The 6775-nt window shown below is 53.3% G+C and overlaps 1 pseudogene; it reads right to left on the bottom strand.

Moving 5' to 3' along the window:
* Positions 1–3368: 3368 nt before the first annotated feature.
* On the bottom strand, positions 3369–6000 carry LOC127028273 (olfactory receptor 14J1-like; annotated as a pseudogene).
* Positions 6001–6775: the final 775 nt, after the last annotated feature.

Raw genomic sequence — 6775 nt, 5'->3', positions numbered from 1 at the left:
ATAAACAACGATTTTTTATTTTAAAGTATATTTTTATAACTTTCAGTTTAGAGATGAGGTGATAGAAGCTTTCTCTGATTAATATTGATGCACTGTGTCTCCTCAGGAGGTCCAGACAGGTAGGAAAAGCAGCCCCTTGAGGTCTGACCACTGTATGGAGAACTTTGCTCCTCACTTCCCAGCCTCACCATTTCTGACATTGGCCCCCTGGGACTTGCATCACTCTTTCTTGCATCAGACTTCTCCACTGAAGTCTGCAGCTGGATGTTACAGCTCCTTTGCACCATCTCCCGCCTGCTCTCCTTAGAGAACTGGCTGCACACAGGCCCACAAGATTTTTCCTATGTAAGACAAGAAAGTAAAGCATGATCACTTTTCATAAACAATCAAACACCTCTGTAACCATAGGCTCAGTACAAGCTGCCTCTAGTGAGTTGCCTTTTTACAAAGGATAATCTTACGAGAAATGTTTTAGATGGGTAGATACAAAAAGCTAGATAGAAACATAACTAAAAAGTTGGCTACAGAGAGAATTAGGCTACTGAAAGAGAGGCCAACTTTTACTCCCGGAATCTCGAGCAGCAACATAGGTGAGAGGGATGGAATGAAGAAAGAGTGAGGGGAGGAGAAAAGTGGAGAATAATGGAAAGGGCCTTTGCCTGGCCGTCTGCATCTGACAAGATGACTTCAGAAATGGTCATTGTATCTGGACAGGTGCAAGTACATGAAAGATTAGAGAAACTAAATACACAGGCAAAATAGTGGTACTGAAGTTAGAGGGGAACATTGACTATTTCTTTGGAATATCCCTTTTGAATTGGGATTAGTAGAGGTCTGTTGTGAGTGAGGACATGCCAATGCTACACTCATCTTTGAAAGGGGCCAAAAATGCAACCCAGGGAACCACAGGCTGTACAAGCTCACTTTGGGGAGGAGCGGGCCATCAATGAGAGGCCTCTTGAGGGACATTTCTGGGCACCTAAAAGAGAAGAATGTGTCCAAAAGCAGGCAGCATGGACTTACCGACGATAAATCATGCCTCAGTAAGGCCGTGGTGACAGTAAGGAAAGCTCTCAGATTTTCCGCGACCGTGGAAGTCAGTCAGATGTTAGTATAATCAGAGCAGTGGCAGCTTTCTTGTGCTGCTCCAGGCTGTGGCTCAGATGCAGGGCTACTTGACAGGTATCCCCAAACAGCCTTGATCATTTGCTTCCCCATTCACTCCTTCTCCACTCTTTTCCCACCTCTCAAGTCCTACTCTTTAACCAACCTTATCCACTCCCTTGCAAAAAGTCAACCCCTTTTCACCATTTCCCCACTGGCGCTGCATTCCTCACTTTGCACCCTCCTTTCTTGTTCTGAGATGGTTATCCCGGTGCTTTCTACCTTGATTAGCAACTCCATGACACTAGTACTCTTTTCTTATCTGTAGTGTCCTGTCGCTGCTTAAGTTCTGGTCTTGTTAGAGGCATCATGCCTTAAGGAGGGACATCAGCACATGTACTTTGAATGCCTGCCTGCTGGAGGTTCAGTGCACCCACAAACCTCACCTGCTCTTCCTTTCTCTCCTCCCCAACCCTGAGCAAGGGACAGGAGGAAGGCAGCAGAAAGGCCCTTAGGCCTCTGTGAATGAGCTGGGTCGGCACTTGGCAGGGCCACAGTGTCATTGCAGTGGACCCCCAAGAAAGAACCAAGGTGGGAAGTGAGTGTGCAAGGCTGAATCCACAAAGTCCAGGCAGGCAAGGCTGTGTCTCTGGCTGTGTCTGGAGAGCAGGAGAGCTCCAGCAGAGACCAAGGTGGGGCTGAAACTGAGGCCTGGCTTCAATGGTCTGCTGGGCCCATGGACAGAGGGGTGAGTGGAGGCCGCAGGTGATGCTGGTCAGGGCCATGAAGGCCTATGGATGGTGTCAGGGCCCTGACACTGCCCCCATGGGATCCCACCTGCCAGTGCCCTCAACAGGCCAAGTTCTCATGCCCTCATGTCCAGGGTCTGTGCTCTGCTACTCTCCTTCCCCATTTCCCGGGGAATCTGGGAGACCACAATTTCATAGTCCTGCAGCCAAGGCTGACACTGGTCTTCACATCCCTGACCAGCTCTTCCTCATTTGGGAGTACCAGGTCCAGGTGAGCATCAGAGTGGATGGCCCATTTCGAAGTTGACCCCCACAAAAGCTCCCACCTAACCTGTTGCCTGTCCCACAGAGATCCTCCATTTATCTGAGCTGCCCTGAAATCACACAGGGCATCCCCACTTCTCACCTTCCCCGTCGGTCTCTCCAGGATGCTGTATCTCCATCCACCAAAAGCCATGGGAGCTGTGCTTCCCCACCTCAGCTCTCCTTCCCCTGATGTCCCAGCTCTGTGATGGCGCACGAGGCTCCTGCTGTCAGTGCCCCCGGTTGTGGGCTTTGGTGCACATTTGGGCTGCAGCACCTCAGATAGGGCAGCAGGGCCAAGGGCAGACTTGTCACGTGGAAACCTGGTACCCACGGACTCGACCCTGGGTGGCAAGGCTTTGCTTCCCAGCAGAGGCATGCTGGAGGGGATGGGCAGGTGGCAAGAGAATGAGGAAGGAGGTTTGCCACAAGGAGAGCAAAAGCTGCAGTCCCCAAGGCCCGAGAGCAACAGGCCTGGGCTGTGCAGCCCCCGGTCAGGAGAGGGCTTTGGGCTGTGCCAGGTGACTCTGCAAGCGCTGTGTGGGGCCCTGTGACAGAGGGGAAGCTGCTGCCCAAGAAGGACAAGGTGGCTGCTGAGAAAGTCCGTGCGGGAGGACAGCCTCTGATCCAGCCACCCTGTGGCCATCATGCTGGAGGCCGACCGGCTAGAGAGCAGCTCTGCAGAGAAGGACCTTGGGGTCCTCCTGCAGCGAGACAAGCAGCTGAGCATGGGCCATCAATGCAGCCCTGCGGCAAAGGCAACAGCCTCCTGGGCTGCGTTAGGAAAAGCACTGGTGGCAGATGGAGGGAGGGTGGCCCTTCCCCTCTGCTGGGCCACTGCTGAGGCCCCATCTGGAGTGCTGTGTCCAGTGCTGGGCTGCCCAGTACGGCCAACTTGTTGACCTCCTAAAGCAAGTGCAGCAAAGGGCCCCAAAGCTGGTTTAAGGGACTGGAGCATCTTTCCTAAGAGGAAAGGCTGAGAGATGGGGCACTGTTCAGGGTGGAGAAGAAAAAGGCTTGGAGAGATCTTAGTCATGTCTATAAAATTCCATCTGAGCCCAAGAGAACACTGTTTGACTGTGAGGGAATGTCAATCACTGGAACAGCTTGCCCAGAGAGGCTGTGCAGTGTCCCTCCATGGAGACAGTCGAAACTCAGCTAGACAAGGTGCTGAGCAAGCTGCTCTAGCTGAACCCTGCCTCAGCTGAGCCTTCAACTAGATGATCTCCAGAGGTCCCTTCCAATCTCAACAGTTCCGTCATTCTGTGAGTATAAAGGAGAAAAGTAAGACAGAAAGACATGAACCCCACATAGCCTTGGCCGCAAATATGGTGGGATCCTGTGGAGAAAATCCGGGCTGGAGCAGGGGAAAAGTGGTGAGGAAGGAGCGGCAGAGATGTTCTGTGCTGACTGTAACCCCCATTCCCCACTCCCTCCCCCTCCTTGTCTTGGGGTTGGGTGAGTAGAAGTGCTGGGAATGAAGGAGTAATCTGAGCCTGGGAAAAAGGAGTGGCGTGGCGGAATGGTCTTTAATGTTTTTGTTAGAGTTTCGCACAATCCACATCTTTTATAATTGGCAATTATTGCGAATTAAATTGATCTTCCCAAGTCAACTCTTTCTTTGCCCAGTAATTGGTAAGTGATGACAATGACAGTAAGGGGTAAAGTGCTCTCCTTTTCTTTACTGACCCATAAGCTTTTCCTGCTATGTTTTTCCTCCCTTTGTGCTGTGTCCGTTTTGAAGGAGGGAGAGTGAGGGAGCAGCTGGGTGGCTGTTTGGCTGCTGGCTCAAAAGTTACCCCAGCACAAGAGCGCATCAGGCCCTGCTGCATGCAATCGGGGGCTCCCCAGCACAAGGCAGGCCCTGACAGAGTGGCGCGAGTCCTGCAGAGGCCAGAAGGATGGTTGGGGCCTGGAGCACATTATGGGCAAGGGGAGGCTGAGAGAGCTGAGTTCTTGAGAAATCCCTCAGAGCCCAACACCGGAGCAAGGACCCAGGCCACTTGGTGGGAGCTTAAACAATGGAGATTTTCGATACATGACACGACATGGCCATGAACACTGATCTAGGTGGAGGTGTCTGAGAACGGGCTTGGCTGAGAGACCAGCAGTGGCAAGAGCTCTGGGACTTGGTTTGTAACGAGTGTCAGTAGGAAACTGGTTTTCTTTTCATTACTAATGGCAGTGGAGCTGGGTATCAGAGAGCCCCAGAGGAGAACAGGGGTGGTCCACGCAGCAAAGGTCCCTCCTCAGGGCTGGGGTGTATGGCCAGAGCTGGAAATGGGCCGGTGTGTGGGGTGGTCAGGGGAAAATTGCCCTGGGACAGCTTTCCGTGGGGTGTTCCAAGGGGAAGACGGCACAGACCGGACCCCTCTCTTCTGCCCCTTTGGTGCCTTGCTTTCCTTCACCATGAGGCCTGCTCTGCACTGTGAGCACCCTGCCCTCACTTTGCCACGCTCACAACGAGACCTGAGTTCTCCACGGGTGTTTTTCCTCTGGCCAGAACACTTTTCCTGCCCAGCCCAGCCCCTCCTCCCCAGCTCTCCCACCCTCCTCCCCTGCATTCTGCCCCAGCCCAGCCAAGCCCAGCAGCCCACTCTGCCCTGGCCCCACAACACTGCCACCAGCCAAGGGTGCTGCAGAGCTCTGGGTGCTCCCCCCTCACTCCCATGCCACTTCAGAGTCCTTCTTTGGGCATACCTCGATTCAGTGCTTTACTTTTGGGGGACACCACCTTGGAGGGTGTTTCACCTTCTGAGGCTTTATTCCCCTCCCAGCCCAAGGCAACATGGCAAGTCCCCGTCCTCTCCCCATCCCTCCACATTCATTTTTGTATGTGCCATCAGTCCTGTCATACGTGAAGCAGCCTGAGGAGGGAATTGGGAGCCCATGCCCCATCTCCACTGCCACTGGACACCACAAAGAGAGCCTTTAAAACCACAACGTTCAGTTCAGTGGAACCCCATGGTACCGTGAGCTTAACCCCAATCACAGGGAGAACACAAGGAGACAAAAGTCTTTAAAAGACCAGTTCCGTGGACATTTTAGTGGCAGCACCTTTGGAGGAAGAGCTCAGCCTTCAGGCACTGCACGTGGGAGATGCCCTTTTTTTGCAGAGCTGCAATTGGACAGGCCAAATCTGATCCGGTGTTGTACAAGGGTCAGGAACAACTGGATGAAACTTCAAGACAAGTAGTAGAAGCCCAGAACATTATCTATAGGTACGATTATGACAAGGGAAAAAAGCAGGCTCTTGGCCTGAGGGAAATGCGCAGAGCAGGGGAGGCAGGTTATTGTGGGTGAAACAGCGTCCATTCGGCCAGTTTCCAGAGGGCATCCTTGAGCTCCTTGTTCCTCATGCTGTAGATGAGGGGGTTCACTGCTGGAGGCACCACCGAATACAAAACAGCCACCACCAGGTCCAGCCATGGGGAGGAGATGGAGGGGGGCTTCAGGTAGGCAAAGATGGCAGTGCTGACAAACAGGGAGACCACGGCCAGGTGAGGGAGGCACGTGAAAAGGCTTTGTGCCGTCCCTGCTCAGAGGGGATCCCCAGCACGGCCCTGAAGATCTGCACATAGGACACCACAATGAAAACAAAACACCCAAATGTTAAACAGGCACTAACCACAAGGACCCCAATTTCCCTGAGGTAGGAGTGTGAGCAGGCGAGCTTGAGGATGTGGGGGATTTCACAAAAGAACTGGTCCAAAGCATTGCCCTTGCAGAGAGGTAGGGAAAATGTATTGGCAGTGTGCAGCACAGTATGGAGAAACCCAGTGCCCCAGGCAGCTGCTGCCATGTGGACACAAGCTCTGCTGCCCAGGAGGGTCCCGTAGTGCAGGGGTTGGCAGATGGCAACGTAGCGGTCATAGACCATAACAGTGAGAAGAAAAATACTCTGCTGAAAAAAAAAAAAAAAAAAAGAAAAGCTGAGCAGCACATCCTGTGTAGGAGATGGCCGTGGTGTGCCAGAGGGAATTGGCCATGGCTTTGGGGAGAATGGTGGAGATGGAGCCCAGGTCGAGGAGGGAGAGGTTGAGGGAGGAAGAAGTACATGGGAGTGTGGAGGCGGTGGTTGCAGGCTATGGTGGTGATGATGAGGCCGTTGCCCAGGAGGGCAGCCAGGTAGATGCCCAGCAAGAGCCAGAAGTGCAAGAGCTGCAGCTCCCGCGTGTCTGCGAATGCCAGGAGGAGGAACTCTGTTGTGGAGCTGCCGTTCAACATTTGTTGCCTCTGTGCATGGGTTCCTGACCTTCAAGGAAGAGTCAACGACAAATTAGGGGAGACTTCTCTGAGCAAAATCACAACCATTTCTCCTACACCCTCCCCCTGCTACGCACACCCACTTTGCCTTTTCCAGCAGACCTTCCTTCAGCTCCAGTGCAGGAGCTCTGGTTAGTGCTGGCCGAGCGTGCCCTAACAAGGGCCTCTTCCCGCTGGCTGCCGAGGAGTCAGCCCTGCTCTGCAGCAGTGGGTTCATGGGAATGGTGGGGGCAGGGGCCAGGCCTGGTGGTCAGCTGTGTCAGATGAAACCGCTCCTAACGCAGAAGAGCTTGTCAGCATCTGCACTCCCACTGCTAAGGAACCAGGATGGCAGAAGACAGTTGGAGAGGTTT

Source organism: Gymnogyps californianus, unplaced genomic scaffold (assembly GCF_018139145.2).
Source record: "Gymnogyps californianus isolate 813 unplaced genomic scaffold, ASM1813914v2 HiC_scaffold_31, whole genome shotgun sequence".
Classification (NCBI taxonomy): Eukaryota; Metazoa; Chordata; class Aves; order Accipitriformes; family Cathartidae; genus Gymnogyps; species Gymnogyps californianus.
This window is presented reverse-complemented; position numbering and strand designations above follow the sequence as displayed.